Source organism: Mustela lutreola, chromosome 14 (genome assembly GCF_030435805.1).
Source record: "Mustela lutreola isolate mMusLut2 chromosome 14, mMusLut2.pri, whole genome shotgun sequence".
Taxonomy (NCBI): domain Eukaryota; kingdom Metazoa; phylum Chordata; class Mammalia; order Carnivora; family Mustelidae; genus Mustela; species Mustela lutreola.
In genome coordinates this window covers 3,430,842-3,449,363 of record NC_081303.1, presented here as the reverse complement: position 1 = coordinate 3,449,363, position 18,522 = coordinate 3,430,842, and the positions used below count along the sequence as shown (strand labels likewise).

Below are 18,522 nucleotides of genomic sequence, written 5' to 3'. Positions count from 1 at the left end.
ACTGGCAGAGGTTGGTTAATGAGGCTAAAGAGAAGTTGGTAGCTTAACCAACTTAGGCTCAGTTGGTTAAGCTACTGCCTAAAGGTCATCATGATCCCGGGGTACTGGGATCAAATCCCACATCGGGCTCTCCCTGCTCTGTGGGGAGCCTGCTTCTTCCTCTCCTTCTGCCTGCTATTCCCCATCTTGTGTTCTCTCTCTCTGTGTCAAATAAATAATAAATAAAATCTAAAAAAAGAGAGAGAGAGAAGCCAACTTTATAACACGCAAGTGCAAGCTGAAGCAAGTGCTGAAGCAGAAGCTGGGACAATTCTGAAGGAGGCTGTGCTAACAGACTTCCATGTCAACCTAGGGCTTTTCGGGCTAGGAAGAAGTCAGTGACTGGTTTCAGGACTCCCAGGACAGACTGACTCATTTCTTAGGGGCTGATGCAGCTGATAACTTTACATGAAAACCAAAGCTCGCATACCGTAAAAACCCTGAGGCCCTTAAGCCTTGTGCTAAATCTATTCCGACGGTTTCCAGACAGGGCAACAAAGAATGGATGTCAACACATCTGTTTACACGACGGATTCCTGAATTTTTTTTCTTTAAAGATTTTTAAGTAATCTCTACACTCATTGTGGGGCTCGAACCCATAACCCCAAGACCAGGAGTCACATGCTTCACCACTCCACCAATTGAGCCAGCCAGGTGCCCTGCTTACTTAGTATTTTCAGTCCACTGTTGAGACCAACTGCTCAGGAAAAGACTCCTTTCAAAACATCACTGCTCCAAGAGCTTTGATGGAGCAGCACAAGATGCTGTTTCCACCCCTGCTGGCCCAACATGCACTCTGCAGCCCATGGATCAAGGAGGCCTTGACCTGTTAAGTCTCCTTTATTTCTTAAGGCTACAACAGCTGTAGATTCCTCTCACGGATCTAGGCAAAGCAAACTGAAAACCTTCTGGAAAGTATTCACTACTCTAGACACCAGCAAGACCATCAGAGCCTCATGGGAAGAGGTGGAAACAGCAAGACCTCAGCGGAGGAAGTAACTGCAGATAGGGTGGAAGCAGCAAGAGCATGAGCAGGAGACGAGCTGCCGTCATGAACGAGCAGATCTTTGCGGACGAGCAAAGAAAGCATCTTCTTGCGAAGGAACCTACTCCTGGTGAAAACACTGACGACTGTGGAAAGGGCCACAAAGGATCTGGAATACTGCACAGCTGATCAGGCAGCGGCAGGGTTTGAGAAGACTGACTCAAGTTGTAAAAAAGTTCTCCGAAAGGCAAAATCCTATCAAACAATGTCACAATCTACAAGGAAATTGTTCATGATAGAAGAGCCACTTGATGGAGCACATTTCACTGCTGTCTTCTTTGAAGAAACTGCAACAGCCACCCTAACCTTCAGCAACCACCATCCTGCTCAGTCAGTAGCTGTCAACATGGAGGCAAAAATCTTCCACTGTACAAAGATGACAACTCTGAAAGCTAAGAAGATGGTTAGCAGTTTTTGGCAATAAAGTAAATTTTAATGAAGACACACACATTGTAGGGGCGCCTGAGTGCTCAGTCGTTGAGCATCCGACTTAGTTTCAGCTCAGGTCATGATCTCAGGGTCCTGGGATCAAGCCCCATGTTGGGCTCTGTCCTCACATGGAATCTGCCTGAGATTCTCTCTCCCCCTCCACTTCTGCCCCTCTTTCTAGATATATATAAAATAATTAAATCTTTAATTACACACACACACACACACACACACACACACACAGTGTTTTTAAAAAACAATGCTGGGCACCTGGGTGGCTCAAAATTGGTTAAGCGACTGCCTTTGGCTCAGGTCATGACCCCGGAGTCCTGGGATCAAGTCCCACATCCAGCTGCGGGTGCTACAGGGAGTCTGCTTCTCCCTCTGACCTTCTCTCTTTCTCTCAAATAAATAAATAAAATCTTTAAAAACAACAACATGCTATTGCACAACTAATACACTACAATACAGCAGAAACATTAATTTTCCTATGCACTGGGAAATCAAGCAAATTCCATTTGATTTCCTTTATTGAAATATTTGCTTTATTGAGCCCTCCATATCCCCAAGGTATGCAACTAGAGCCACAGCTGAGAACCACTGGGGGAGGGGGGAAACCCAATTCTGATCTGGGATAAAAGTGTTCAGGTGTAAAGGTCATGGGCAGGAAGGGAAGTGAGAGTAGGCAAAAGTCTAGTAGGTTAGGCTAAGGAGTACTGCCCAGTTAATTCTAAATACCATGACGAGCCAATGAAGAAAATTAATTAAAAAAAAAAAACCTCAGTTGTTGAATAAAGGTATGCTGCATTCTGCAGATCCATATCTTAAGTGACAAAATAGTGTAATTTACTAATAGTAAATTACTATTAGTGACAAAATATTGTAATTTACTAAGTAGTAATTTAAAAATCTTTGAAACAATAAGCTCAACAGGGGCATTTCTTTTCAACTTGTCAGATTCTGATTTCAAAAAATGTACTGGCACAATCACAGAAGAACAAAGGAACTCTATCCTCTACCTGTATCATTTTTAATTTTAAAAAGCTTTTTTGGGATGCATGGATGGCTCAGTCAGTTAAGTGTCTGGCTTCAGCTCAGGTTATGATCCCAGGGTCCAGGGATCGAGCCTCACGGGCTACCTGCCGCTCCCCCCTGCTTGTACACTCTTTTCCATCAAATAAATAAAATCTTTATTTAAAAAAAAAAAAAAAAGGCTGGGGCACCAGGGTGGCTCAGTTGGTCAAGCATCTATCTTTGGTTCAGATTATGGATCAAGTCCCATGCTGGGCTCCCTAAGAGGGAGCCTGCTTCTCCCTCTGCCTGCAGCTCTGCCTGCTTGTGCGTGCGCGCGCGCGCGCTCTCTCTCTCTCTCTCTCTCTGTCAAATAAATAAATAAATAAAATCTTAAGGGAAAAAAAAAAGCTTTTTGTTATTTGCATGCTATTAAGAATTTTTTTTTTACATTATTGTCTTGCTTACTATGTACCTAAAAATCTGAATCATTAAGGTCTAAGGGTCAGTCTACAAAAAGAGCCTAGTCAATAATAAATATACCCCCTTTAAGGGAAGAGAGAGTAATCATACTTCTAAATCCAAGGTTCCGTGACTCTGAACAATGACAGAAAGAAACTGTATTTTTCGCTGAATACACCAAAACATGAGCATCTACATTTTCCAGATCTGAACAATGAATATATATTACCTTGTAGCAGTGGGTGGGGGGGGGGGGGAGGCAAAAAAGTGTGAGGATGAAAGAAGAAATCAGGAAGGAAAAAAGCCAGCATTTTAAAAACAATTTCAAAAGGTCTAAGGGAAATATCAACCTTTCAAAATGAAAGGATGACACTCAACAGTGGTTATAAAAGGATGGTTTTCTTGACGGACACCTCTCACAGGTTAAAAATTTTTTAAAAATCTGTATAAAGGGTTTCCACATCAAGACAAGATTAGCAATGATCTCTAAAATTCTTTCAGTCTCAAAAGTTGTAAGATTCTATTGTTACTCACCATTACAAAAGTTATTTAAAAGTATTCAATACTAAAAACATTATTTTTAGTGATTTTAAAATTTAGCGTTTTGGGGGAAAAAAAAACACTTTCACAAATTGCCAACCTGCCCAGTTCAATTAAATGACAATTATCCTCCTGACCACCATGGGCTTCTAAGTATCCAAGCCCTGTTTACCTTTCTTTCCTCACTAACCTTACGGTGAGAGTTTAGTTCCTCTGGAAAATGAAATACAACGTCCCACTGATTTAAATAGTAAACATTAAAAAGAACCTGCAACCATTTCCAGATGAGATACTACATGCACTCAAGAAATGTTCTACTGAATAAAGAACCTCTAGTAAGTAATAATGAACAGTCAAATATAAAAGGCAAACGGATCCTGTGTAAACCATCTTCTCTGGTTTCTGTGACCCTCTAACAGCTCCTTCTTTTCCCTATCCCTCCACATAAATAAATGTTCACGTGCTTTTGCCGTCTCTCTTTACCAGCTCCTTCTATGTACTTTCTCCCTTTCTCCCTTGGCCATCTCATCTCATTTACTGCTACAGTAAGGGTAGTTCCCAAAACTTTCCTTCAAACTACAGTCTTCAGACATACATTTTTAATTGTCTACAGAACAAAATGTCTCCACTTAAATTTCTGGACAGAACTACAAAGTCAAAATGTCTGATTCCCCTATTCATTCATATAAATGTTTATCCTGCACCTACTGTATTATCAGGCACTACTAAGAACAAATGAAAAAAGACATGCTATCCTCATCAACGGATTGGAGAGAATAACAGGAAGTTACTATGAAAGTGTGCAAAGGCTGGGAAAGGGTCACAAAGAACTGGGAGGAAAGACAGACAAGTGGGCGAACGAGGCACTGCCGATCAGTGCTGAAGCCCCAGCAGAAGCCGGACTCCCAAGGCTGTCCAATCTGAAGGCTATCATTCATGTCCAGCAGCACATCTGGGAATGGGGAGCGATGCGAAGTGCACAGCAGCCAAAATAATAAGGAATTCGAGTTGTGCCACACATGTGTAAAGAAACTCAAGGCGGAAGATGCTGCCAGGAAAATAGTTCGAGTAACATTTCATGGAAGTCTAAGCCAGAGAGTAAAGCAGAAGGTAGAAGAGAGTAAGAGACAACAAAAGGAACTGGCAATTTTAATATGACTGTATAAAAGCTCTACCAATAGTCATTACTAAATGCTTACTGAGTCAAGCGTACTACAATTGCTTTGTTCATTTAATAAAAACAAAAGGAGGGGCACCAAGGTGGCTCAGTCGGTTAAGTGTCTGTCTTAGGCTCAGGTCATGATCTCAGGGTCCTGGAACTGAGCCCCACATTGCATCGGGATACCTGCTCAGCAGGGAGTCTGCTTCTCTCTCTCCTCCCCACTCATGCTGTCACTATCTGTCTCTCTCCCTGCCTGTGCACTCTCTCTCTCTCTCGTTCTTAAGTATCTTTCTTTAAAAACTGACAAAATGTACTAAGTGAGAAAACTAGACGCACAGGAGCTTGTGATTTGAATTTAAGGTTTCAAGTGGGGGCGCCTGGGTGGCTCAGTTGGTTGAGTGTCTGCCTTCGGCTCAGGTCATGATCCCAGGGGCCTAGGATCGAGTCCCACTTCAGACTCCCTGCTCAGCAAGGAGCCTGCTTTTCCCTCTCCCTCTGCCCGCCGCTCTGCCTACTTGCACCTGCACTCTCTCTCTGATAAATAAATAATTAAAATCTTTTTAAAAAGGAAAAAAAAAAAAGGTCGGTGATGACAGGGGTTTAGAACAGCAGGCATTAAAAGACGAGCACATACTGTACATGTGACTAGTGTGCATATGTACACATACCCAGAATGATAAATATGGTAAACTACTTATAATCAGGGAATAGGGATGAAGGAATACAGGAATTTTTCATAGTATTTTTAAAATTTTTCTGTGAGATTAAGATTATTCCATAGAGGGTGCCTGGGTGGCTCAGTTGGTTAAGCCACTGCCTTCAGCTCAGGTCATGATTCCAGAGTCCCAGGATCAAGTCCCACATCAGGCTCCCAGAGCTAGGGGAAGTCTGCTTCTCCCTCTGACCTTCTGCCCTCTCACTCTCTCTCTCTCAAACGGATAACTAAAATCTTTAAAAAGATTATTCCAAAAGAAAAAGTTTAAAATGGGCACCTAGTTGGCACATGCGACTCTTGGTCTTGAGGTCATGAGTTTGGGCCCTGCACTGGGCGTGGAGCCTACTTAAAATAAAAATTAAAAACAAACAAACAAAAAAACTCACCTGCTTTCCCAAACACGTTCTTTTCCCCAACTTCACCATAACCACTTTCCCTGACGTCTAGATTTATTTTCGTTTTAATTTTATTTAAGTAATCTTTACATCCAATGCAGGGCTCACATTCATGACCCAAGATCAAGAGTTGCATGCTCTTCTGACTGAGCCAGCCGGCACCCCTCCCTGACTCTAGATTTTTTTTTTTTAAATTTTTATTTATTTGTCAGAGAGAGAGAGAGGGAGAGCAAGCGAGCACAGGCAGACAGAATGGCAGGCAGAGGCAGAGGGAGAAGCAGGCTCCCTGCCGAGCAAGGAGCCCGATGTGGGACTCGATCCCAGGACGCTGGGACCATGACTTGAGCTAAAGGCAGCTGCTTAACCAACTGAGCCACCCAGGCGTCCCCTGACTCTAGATTTAAAACCTTGAGCGATCTTCCATGTTTGTCTCCCACTTCTAACATAAAGAGGGATGTAAGTTCTATATGATCTAATGTAGTAATGTCTCTTGAAAGCATTTTTTTTAAAAATCTCAACTCTACAGATATATAAATAACAGGTTGGGAACAAGAGCTCAAAGCACAAGTCACCAAAATTTACCAATGAAGAAACAACTCTAGACAAGTAAAAATAACGTGCCCCAAACTCATACAGCTATGAAGAGACAGAGCCCAGATTAAACCCAGAGTTGACGGCAAAGCCAGTGCCCAGATAACCTCGCCATATGAAAACTGGAATTTAATTTTCATTATAAAAGAGATAAGCATCAAATATTTAAAATGTAGTAATAGGGGTGCCTGGGTGGCTCAGTGGGTTAGACCTCTGCCTTCGAATGGGGTAATGATCTCAGGGTCCTGGGATCAAGCCCTGCATCAGGCTCTCTGCTCAGCAGGGAGCCTGCTTTCTCTCTCTCTCTGTCAAATAAATAAGTAATCTTTAAAAAATTTTTAAAAATAAAATGTAATAATAACATGTCACTTTAGGCTAAGAAATTCTGAGAGTCAAATTTTTATTTTCAAAACTTATTGTATTATAATACAGAATAAAATATGAAGAATCAAAATTATAGTAACAAAATACAGTAAAAATGTATTATATATGTTGTAGAAATACAAAAACATAAAAAACCTAAGACTCGACACACCAAAGACTACTAAAAAAGTGGGGGAGGGGGCTATATACAGAATTGTTTCCCCTCTCAAAATTCGTGTGTTGAAGTCCTAACTCCCAACAGGCCAGATGGTATTTGGAGATAGGCCCTTTGGGAGATAATTAGGTTTAGCTGAGATAATGAGAGTGGGGCCTCATAATGGGATTAGTGCTCTTCTAAGAGGAGACACCACAGCTCCCTCACTCTCCCAACCACCTGAAGACACAGTGTTCTTCAAAAAGCAGCCCTGTGAAAGCCAGGAAGACCTCCCCAAAACCTGATTATGTGGGCACCCTGATCTTGATTTTCCAGCCTCCAGAGCCGTGATAAATTCCTGTTAAGCTACCTAGTCTGTGGTATTTTGTTTTTTAAGATTTTATTGATTTGAGAGAGAGAGAAAGAGAGAGAGAAAACAAGCCAGAGGGAGAGGCAGAGGGAGAAGCAGGACCTGAGCCCCATGACGTCAGAAGGCAGGTGCTCAACCAACTGAGCCACCCAGGTGCCCCTATGGTATTTTCTCATGGCAGCTGGAGTTTACAAAGACCGCAGAGACTGATGTATTAACCTCAGAAAACATTTAGTCTATCAAACTTTAAACTAAATTTTCCATTTAAAATGAAAAGTTCTTGCTTTGGTTAAGAGACTGGACTGGTCAACTTCTAAGTTCATTTCAATCTCCAATTGTTATCACTTGGTAATTCTAAAGTCAGAGCAACATCAAATATTTTAAAGATCACATTTGCTGCTATAATAGAAAAGCTAAGAATACCACCATATGTTGAGTGCCTCTACTACAAATAGCACTACAGCAAAAGCATTAAAAAATTGTCACTTTTAAAAACAAAGTGTAATATAAATAAATCTGTTGGAATTCTAATCAGAATGGTAGAAGGGCTCAGGCTGTTCTTAGAAACTGAAACATGTGAATCAAGTTTCTGGGGCAGAATGCCTTAACAATCATAAAAGATATGTACTTATCAAAACCTCTGTACCATAAATTACTGTTCTAGCAAAGTAACAAATCTGTGTGTCTACCATTTACTAAATGAGGTGACTGCAACATTACTCTTTCTGACAACTGACAGTATCTTTAAGCTTTTCATATCACACCATTACTTGAAACGGATTTGGTTTAAATCCCAGCTCTGACATTTTGTAGCTAGGTGTTTTTATAGCATAATTGTGGCATACGCATATTATGACATAAGCATTTCCCTAGTCATTAAATATCATTCTCAATTTATATTTTCTCATCTGTGGGCTGTATCTTCTAGTCTATTATGAGGTTTAACTAACAAAGTATGTATAAAACTCTTGAAATGGCACTTAAAAGCTTAACAAATGGTAATAAAGTTTTCAAAATTTAAACATTACAAATAAAAACCAAAGCATAAAAGTTTCTTCCTTAACTCCTTTTTGCAAGGCAGGTATTTTGGATGCTACAGGAGGAAAACAGAAGTATTCTCTTTCAAGATCCTCAACTGACATCATAAACTATACTAAACCTTTCATATAACGAATCCGCTGCCTTTAAGGGATGGATTTTCAAGTTTAAATTTTTAAGTGTACAGAACTGTTAGCATCTCCCTCTGCAAATACTGGCTCTGTTCCTCTATCATTAAAATGTCCGTTTTGAGGGGCACCTGGGTGACTCAGTGGGTTAAAGCCTCTGCCTTCGGCTCAGGTCATGATCCTAGGGTCCTGGGATCGAGTCTCACATCGGGCTCTCTGCTTGGTGGAGAACCTGCTTCCCTCCCCCCTACCCTCTCTCTGCCTGCCTCTTTGCCTACTTGTGATCTCTGTCTATCAAATAAATAAATAAAATCTTTTTTTTAAAAAGTCTATTTTGAGACATGTAAGCTACCCATCCCTCTTTTTGCTACTTTCTACTTTCATTCTCTCCATGTTCCCAGGTTGTCATAAAAAACACTACAATAAAGCAGTATTTATTATGTTATTACTTTAAGTAATCTCTATATCCAACATGTCCAACTCACAACTCCAAGATCAAAAGCTGCGTGCTTTTCCCACTGAGCCAGCCAGGCACCCTATTCCTGACTTTTTAATCCTAACTCAATAGTTCTTTCTTCAGCAGGAGAGTACTTTTTCTGCCTCCAAAATGTGATGTATCTCATCTTTCTACATTCTGTATCCTAATTTTGAAGTGAGTTACCTGAATCTACACATACTAAAACTCACAGAATTGTACACGGAAAGTTGCACTTTTTCTTTATCTAAATTTCAAAAACATACAGAAATATAACCAAACTCTATTTTTGTCAAAGCCTCCTTCAATAACACCTTTTTCCTGCCCCCCCCCTTTTTAAAAGATTTTATCTATTTATTTGACACAAAGAGAGAGAATCACAAGTAGGCATTGAGAGGGGGAAGCAGGTTCTCCACGGAGCACAGAGCCCGATGCGGGACTCAATCCCAGGACCCTGAGATCACGAACTGAGCTGAAGGCAGAAGCTCAACCCACTGAGCCACCCAGACACCCACCTTTTTCCTGCTTTTAAGATAAAATTTCTCCGTGTGCCTGGGTGGCTCAGTCATTAAGTGTCTGCCTTCAGCTCAGGTCCTGATCCTGGGGTCCTGGGATCGAGCCCCTCATTAGGACTCCTGGCTCAGCAAGAGACCTGCTTCTCCCTTTCCCACTACCCCAGCTTGTGTTCCCTCTCTTGATGTCTCTCTCTCTGTGTCAAATAAAATAAAATCTTAAAAAAAAAAAAAAAAAAACCATAAAATTTCTCTATCTGTTGTATTTTCCTGACCTTCAGATGTTAATTCTATACCTCTTAACGTTGTGCTTCTTTAGTTAAGATCTATATATGGTCTGTTTCCTAGTTACCATAAATACTGAATAAGCTACCATGTTCATCTTTAAAATACACTGGCTAGGGATGCTTAGGGGGCGCAGCTGGTTGCAGCTCAGGTCATAATCTCGTCATGGCAGTGCGGCTGAGATGGAGCCCTCTGTTGGGGCTGTGGCCCTCAGCCCAGAGTCTACCTGAGATTCTCTCTCATTCTGCCCCTTTTGCTCGTGCATACACGCTTGCTTGCTCTCTCTGAAATAAATGAATCTTTAAAAAAAATTCCTTGGATCAAGTCAAAGCGCACCTGCCCAACTTAACCCATTTTAAATGTACTAAGTTTTTAGTTAGTTCCTTGGTGACCATTTCTCCAGTCTCCCCATGTTTTCGGTTTTGTTCTTAATGTTATCTCCGCAGTCTTTCGCAGCAGCCATTAGCCTCCACAGGGCCTTGTGCAGATACAGAAACATACCCTTCTGGGAGGACACAAGTAAGCCACTGTGTGAGGCACTGGTGCACTGGGAAAGGAAGGCACAAATCCCCCGGGAGGCCTAGCCAGAGCACAGGACTCTCTGCAAGCAGAGCTCAGAGTAGGCTTCGGTCCTCGCTGCCAACGTCAGCCGCACGCAGGTGTGCAGGACACAAACTGCACAAGCACACCCAGCAGTCCTACGCTTCCAGGTTATTCATCAGTAAAGGGGAAGGGTGATCAAGTATTAACTTCTCCAGCCGCCCATTCTCCAACCACAAACGGATCCATCCATCTCTTACCTTATAAACTCAAGATTTATTTGTAGGGGATCTTCCAACTCCAGAGAGAACCACCCCCCTTACCTTTAACTTTCTACTTTTCATAGTTCTCTTTTCTGTTTTAAATATGGTCACGGCTCATGTAACATTAAAGAATGTAAAATGCAAAACATACATGCAAACACATCTTTGCAAGAATCCTCTGAGACAGGGGAAATGCGTATTTTCCCTATTTCACACATGAATAAACAGGTTTCCCCGGCTATCAGAAAGCCAAGAGTTCCTCTGAAACCTTTTGTAAGCTGAAATGGATACAGCAAAGAAACAACTGGCATTAATTTATATGGAAAACTCTTTGTGCTACTCCCGAAACCAAGAAATAACCTCTCTTAGGCTTTTTTGACACCTTACATCTTGCTAACAAACTCACATAACGTATCAGGAGTTACAAACTAGATGCTTACAAACTAGATGCTGAGTAAGGGGAAACAGCCTGGTAGCACCACTCTCGCTGCTCACGGGGCGCCCTGCCTCTACAGTGGCTGCTATTTTTGCTTTTGCCCTTTTCCGGAAAAACAAAAATCTTCTTCAGAACTTTCAATTAGCAAAAGCAGGTAATAATGTTGCCTTTCATAAAAGCAAAGTGGAGTAGTGTGAACCTTCAAAAAGCAGGGAATAAATACCTGTATCTGAAATTTGAAGAAGCCATGTCACTTGACCCCAAAGTTAACAGCAGGCACAAAGGACAAAACAAAAAAGGTCTAAACCTAGGTTTTTACACTCATAGTCCAAAGCTCATATTAAGTATTCAAGTCCCCTAAAAATCAAGAAGTCTCAGTACTCCTCCCTGCCTAACCTTCCTCCCTCATTACTTGACCTAAATTCTTTTAGTGTCACCAAGAATCTCTCAGCCAAATCCAAAGGATACTTCTCTTAGATCCTTCCGACCTCTGCTACATTTGGCTGTAGTAATCCTATTTTTTAGATTATTCTCTTCCATCCTGATTTCTGTAATGATTTCCTTCTTCACTTATTCATTGTTGCTCTCCTTCTCTTGCCACTGATTGTCTTAGACAGCCTGCTACATCTCTGTCTAAACAAGCACCTTCACTTTGCAGTTCATCATGGAAATGGCTGCCCTGAGTATGTAGTTAAGGCTTTAATTTACAGCTCATCTCCCGCAATGCTGCCACTGCCTGTGATGAGTCCATTTCACTCCAGCCTTTCATCACTTCTGGTCTTCATCAATTCCAAACGTTGCCTGATCTTATCCAGTAATCATTTCTTATAGCATTTATGTCCTAAAGCATGAAATACAAAAGACTACTGATGATATATTAGATGATTTTAAGTGGTCCACAGAAGCATATTTAAAATCATGTTTATTTTGAGGGGCGCCTGGGTGGCTCGGTGGGTTAAGCCGCTGCCTTCGGCTCTCATCATGATCTCAGGGTCCCGGGATTGAGCCCCGCATCAGGCTCTCTGCTCAGCGGGGAGCCTGCTTCCCACCACCCCCTGCCCCATCTCTCTGCCTACTTGTGATTTCTGTCAAATAAATATTCAAAAATATAAATAAATAAATAAATAAATAGTCACGACTCATCTGAAGTTTGGGCAATACTGGCCACTGGGAAGTCCATGCAGGGTGGAACTTAAGCACTACAGATAAGCTCTGAGTCAATGATTCGAATCCTATTTACTAGCTCAGTAAGTCTAGAAGAATTACTTAAACCTCTTTAACTCCCAGTTTTCTAGTTGTATAACAGGGATAAAATAACCTACCACCTAGGCATATTATATAGATTGAAAAAGATAATCCACAAAATTATCTTAGCTCAGTGCCTGGCATGGAAAGTGCTCAACAAATATTAATAATTGCAATTTTCTTTTTAATAATTGCAATTATCCATGTTCTCTCTTGGCCATCATGCCTTCACTTGAAATCTACTAGACACGTGACCTATACCAAAGACAATTTTCATATATGGATTTTCTGCCCCAAACTTTTATGTCTTTATTTGTATCTTCTGGTATAAATCCAAAGATCACGTGATAACCTTTTACCATTAACCTTTAAAACTGTGAGCATCTTAGCAGTGAGAACCACAAGCTACATTCCTTTGATTCACTAGGCCTTACAAAATTAAAAGAAGCCTTAATGTTTTTTTAAAAGAATCTAAAAATTAGAAAGGAAAATCTGCTGCAAATAAAACATATGTTTATGTGCAGAGTACATAAACAAAGTGTCTGCAAGCCCTTGATACTATTCTAATAGGATATGACAAGGTAATCTTTTGCTCTTTTTTTTTTTTAAAAGATTTTATTTTTATTTATTTGACAGACAGAGATCACAAGTAGGCAGAGAGGCAGGCAGAGAGAGAGAGAGAGAGAGAGGAGGAAGCAGGCTCCCTGCTGAGCAGACAGCCCGATATGGGGCTTGATCCCAGGACGCTGGGATCATGACCTGAGCCAAAGGCAGAGGCTTTAACCCTCTGAGCCAGCCAGGCGCCCCTTCTTTTGCTCTTCTAAGGCATCTGTCAGTTGAATCTTAGTCGTGGGTCAATTCTTCTGTTTCCCACTCTCACACATTCAGCAATAAAACCTAGGTATATGCTAACCACTCATTGTATATGGTAATGTGGACATGGTAACAATTCAGTAAAGGAAAACAGACTAATACTGGAACACAGGTAAAAAAAAAAAGTGTTTTTTTATATTATACATGCTCCACAAATGCTGACTATATACCCCTCCTTTAATGCAGAGCACCTAGCAGCACCACACTGGGGTGAGAACATTACATCACATTAACAGTGATAACTTAATTGCTACCTTGTTTTCAGACTGTCAGTAAATGCTAACCATATAAAAGTTTTTGTCTGCCAACTAGACCACTGCTGAAATTCACTAATAGCCCTTGCTTCATCTCATTTGCCAGCAAACATGCACAAACACAGGCCCTAAAACCTGACTGGCATTCTGTTAATCTACAGCAAAATAACTACAAATGTAACTGGCAAAAAGATCAGTTTGTATTTAGCCTTTCTGGGGATGGGGGGAAAATATACAACAGAATATGTACTGAAGTTACCCTCTGTAGAAAATTCCTTTACCCACAAAGATGTCCTGACTGATGCATCAAAGGCTTTATTATTGAGAAATCTAAAATGTTATGACTCAGAAAACCAACATTAATTCTCAAGCTTCTAAGCAACAGTTAACAGTTAACACTGACTAAGATAAGCTATCACCATGTTACCTTTTGGTAAATTGACAAATCTCACTTTACTGAAAGGGTATTAGTCATACATAACTCAGTGAGACACAACTCTTGGATCTCCTTCACTGTAAGAGTAGGGTTCTATACCAATTTGTGTAACATTTTATCAATAATCAATCCTTGTCTTACACAAATATGGCATAAACAGCACCTGAAGCAAGTTACTCAACTGGTGTACAAATTGAAGCAGTATCTGAATGGAGGGCAAGAGGGAAGGGAAAATAATATAATCTTCAAAGACATTTTACCAACAAGGGTGATGGGGTGGCATAAGGGTAGTGGGGAGACAGGCTGGAATGAGTCAGACTTCTGTATTTTCAGATGTGCTCAACATACTGAACCCAGGGTTACTGACTGTAGAGCATGAAGAAATCTCCAAGAAACAAAATCTAGCGTGTAAGTGTTTTAAAAAAAAGAAAAGAAAAGAAGGAAAGAAAAACTAATTCCCAAAGAATATACGTACTCCATTCTAAGAATATACAACTTACTGCTCAGGGAGTACTTTCTTCTACCAATATTCTGCCAATTCACTATTACTATGTACTAAGCACAGTAATAAGCCCTTTACACACTTTATCTTTATTAATACTACAGCAAGCCTTGGAGGGAAGTACTATTATTATCATCACCTCCATTTTACAGATGAGGAAATATTTTATCTATAACAGAGGCCAGATCTCAAAATTTACAAATTGTATGCCGTACTATAAAGAGTTTTAACCACCTGGCCTTTAAATAGAAAAAGGTAGGAAAACTAGCTTCTATCCTATCCCCAAAGTAGTTATAACTGTTTTCTTCATCTTGCAACACTTTCACCATTGTATGCAACAATGTTTCTATACTGAAATCAAACGAAAGAAAAAGCTAGGTTAACAATGCTGCATCTTTAGTTCCTACAGTTCCTACAATCATAAGGAACAGGAAGGCAGTTTGCAGGCCCAGAGCACCCTTTGGATTTAGACAGCCCGGACTTGAATCTCTACAGCACCACCAATAACTCTTGAGTGACCTTGGTCAAATTAATATCGCAGATTTCATTTCCTCATCTGTAACATGGGAGGATGATAGCAGCAGCCCAAGAAAAGATCATATATGTTACAGGACTTATTACTATGCTCAGTACACAGTAAAACGTCAAGTAATGGTGGAGGGAAAACAACCACATACATAAGCTCACCAAACCAAATATAAAAGTAAAAACAAAAAGCCTAGACTACCTCAAGTCCATTACAGATAAAAAGAAAATTAAGATTTCACTACATGCGAAAGATAAAATCCACATTCAACCTATTCCTAATTATTTTAGGGGATCGGTGCATCCGAGGCGGGCCAGGGGCGACGCTGCGGTACGTCTGTGACACACACCTAAAAATGGCTCCAGTCGGAGCAGCATCTTAATCACCAACAGAGGAAGTTCCATGTACTTTAAACCAACGCGGAGTCCGAGCCGGTGGGCGCTGGAGTATCACCCCGCCGCTCTAAGCGCAGGCACTTCATCACGAATCGTGATTCTCCCGGGGCGCTCCCCAGGAAGACCTTACAGCCCCGCCGCCCACCGCACCATCAGTTCCAAGCACCCCAGCCGGGCAGGAGTCCGCGAGCCCGGGCTGGAGCTCGGCCCATGCAGAGATCCGGGTAGCTCTCAGAAGCCAGCAAACAGCAGGCATGCTGGAAACCTCAAAAAAATCTCAAACCAAGTCAAAGCAAATATGCATCCCTTTCAAGGAACCAGGCGCACTACCCTCGGGCAAAAGGACCATGTATCAGGGCCCCATCGGCTCCCCCTGCCCTTTTCTTCAAGTCCCCACGGGGGCCTTCGCCCTAACCCCCGTCATCCTAACGCGGCCTCCGAGAGACGGGGCTGCAGATCGGCATCCCCTGCGCAGGTCAGGGGATGGCGAGGCCTAGGGTCCGAAGGAACGACCGAGCCCTGCTCTGGAGTTGGGCAGCACGTCCCCGGCGGAAGCAGGGCTGGCCCCGATGCCCCGCGGCCGCGAGCAGCCGGGTCTTTAACCACCCCCGCGTCTCTCGCGCACCGGCGCCCCGCGAAGCCCACCCCGCCCGCGCGCGGAGCAGCAGGCGCCGAGGCCGCCACGAGCCCCGGGGCCGTCGGGGACCACCCCACACGCGCGCCCGCCCGCGGCCGACGGGACTCCCTTCCGCCGCCGCACGCGCACCCCCCCCCCCCGCGCAGGCCCGCGCCGCGGCCAGGCGGAGCGACCCCGGCGGAGCGACCCCGGCGGGTACGGGGCTCCGCTGCAGACCACATGGGGCGGGTCCGACTCCCGGTTCCCGCGCCGCGACCCGGAGGCCGAGACCTCCCGCGACCGACGACCCCGGGGGGCACGGCCGGACCCACGGCCGCCTCCCAGCTCCGGCCGCCGGGGTCGCGGCGCGCTCGCACGCCCCGGGCCGCCCCGCGCCGGCCCTCCCCGGCGGGGCCCGCTCGGATCCCGGGTCCTCCGCCCTCGCCTTCCTCACCGGCCAGGGCGAGCGTCAAGCGGAGCGTGTGCGCGCGTCGAGTCTCCGCCGAGCTCGATCGAGGGAAGGGGAAGGGGGCGGTGGGGGCAGGGGCGGCCGGAAGGACCACCGCACCGGGGGAGCCGAAGCTGCGGATGGACGAACCGCCAAGCACTTTCGCCGCTTCCCGAGAGGGAGAGAGCGAGCGAGAAAAAGAAGCAAGATGGCGGCCAGCCAGCCCCTGCGTGCTACGTCACGCCGCGGCGTACGTCAGGCCGGTCTCCGCAGGCCCGCCCCCGGGCGCAGAGACGGCCGGATCACGTGCAGCCTCCGTGGCGGCCCGACCCCGGCGGAAGGCGACGGCGCCCCCTGCCGGAAGGAGGGAGTTCCTGCAGCCGCGACTGCCGCGGCGCGCGGGGACCTGGGCCCCGGGAGCCTTGAAGACACGCGACGGCCGCGTCCGAGTCTCGGGACGGTGCGCGCTCTTGGAGCCGCCGGGCGGGCGTCGGGGTTGGCTCCGCCGGCGGGACGGCCCTGTGCGCCCGCGCTGCGCTCGGCCTGATCTTGGACGTTGCCATGGGACGGTCTCCCGCTATTTTCCGGGAACGTGAAGACACTAGTCGTGATGCCCGAACCTGCCGTGGAGGAGCGTGGACAGACGCACTGTCCCCGCACTGGACTCTTCGCACCCGCCGCATCCAGATGTGTGCTCGACGGTCCGGGAAGTGCGTGGGCCGTGATGCGCTCCTGCCGTAGCCCTGCTGTGAAAACACCCGCGTCTGTGCGTGTCCGTACAAAAGACCCAAAACTATGCTCCGGGTGCTAATGACGGTAACGTTAACAGTAGTGTTCTTAGAGCAATCAGGTCTTTTAAATATTTTATGCATGCCTGTGATTTCCTGATTTTATAGTCAGAGATCACTCTTAAGGTGTAAAGAGAAGTTTGTGAGTCGTAAGACTGTTAGGATACACAAACGATAAATGTGTGCATACTCTGCATATACGGAGTGTGTGTAACTATATATGGTATTTGCTTATGTTTCAACAGGCATCACCTATTCCTTAGGTTTTATTTATTTTTTTAAGGTTTTATTTATTTATTTGACAGAGAGAGAGAGAGAGAGAGAGCACAAGCAGGGGGAGCATCACTCAGGTGACTCCACTGGGCGGGGGGCTCCACTGGGAGCTCCGTCCCAGGAGCCTGGGATCGTGACCTGAGCTGAAGGCATGGGCTTAACTGACTGAGCCACCTAGGCACCCATTTAGGTTTTAGAATAACCCCAAAACAGGTTCTGCTAATGAATTGCTCTGTATTAGGAGTAAGTTACTTAGTATCTTTTAGATTCAGTTTTCTCATGTGTAAAATGGAGATGATACCTACTTAGGTCAACTGTACTTCAATTAAAACATAATAAAATGTTCAAAAAAAGTAATAAAATATTTAAAAATCTTTTAAAATATTTTCTTTATTTCAGAGCGAGAGTGTGAGACGCAGAAAGAGCATGAGCAGGGAGAGGCAGAAGGAGGGGTAGAAGCAATCTCCCACTAAGCAGGGAGCCCACAGAGAGGCTTGATCTCAGAACTCTGGGATCATAGCTTGATCCAAAGGCAGATGCTTAACCCACTGAGCCACCCAGGCACCGATAAAGTATTTAAAAAAAAAAAATTATTCCGAGGCACCTGGGTGGCTCAGTGGGTTAAGTCTCTGCTTTCAGCTCAGGTCATGATCTCAGGGTCCTGGGATCGAGCCCCACCGAGCTTTTGGCTCAGCAGGGAGCCTGCTTCCTCCTCTATCTCTGCCTGCCTCTCTGCGTACTTGTGATCTCTCTGTCAAATAAATAAATAAAATCTTTAAAAAAAGTATTCTTCCACAAAAAAATAATATTTACTTCTCAAATTTGTGTTATTTACTCACCAGATATGTACCAGGTGCCTACTGTACAGTCTAGGGACTGGGGATATAAAGGTATAGAACAATTAAGACCTTGGTCCTAAGGCAACAGTCTACTGATACAGATGCAATAGGTTTGGATGTGTGCAATGAAGGAAACAAACAGGATATTAACATAAAGAATAACCAGGGAGAAGAGCAGGAGGAATTGACTTTAGAAAGTGTGGCCACTGAGTACCTTTCCGAGAAGGGGCCTTTTAAACCGGGACCTAAATGATAACAAGAAGCAGTAATGCAAAGAGTGGGTGGAAATTGCTCTGGACCAAGTGAACTGAAACTGCAAATGTCCTGGTCTGGGAAAGAGCTTGGAATGTTCTAGGAACTAGGAGAGGAGTGGG

At 43.9% G+C, this 18,522-nt stretch overlaps 1 protein-coding gene across 13 annotated transcripts in view; it reads right to left on the bottom strand.

Moving 5' to 3' along the window:
- PRRC2C (proline rich coiled-coil 2C) overlaps window positions 1–16,426 on the bottom strand; it is a 95,379-nt gene extending 78,953 nt beyond the window's left edge. For 6 of the 13 annotated variants that reach the window (XM_059146859.1, XM_059146861.1, XM_059146867.1 and 3 more), the window contains exon 1: window positions 16,255–16,426. The gene's annotated coding sequence lies outside the window, so the exon portion shown is untranslated. The remainder of the gene's footprint in view (window positions 1–16,254) is intronic. The other 7 variants (XM_059146856.1, XM_059146858.1, XM_059146857.1 and 4 more) reach the window with 2 other exon arrangements.
- Between the last annotated feature and the right edge of the window lie 2,096 nt (window positions 16,427–18,522).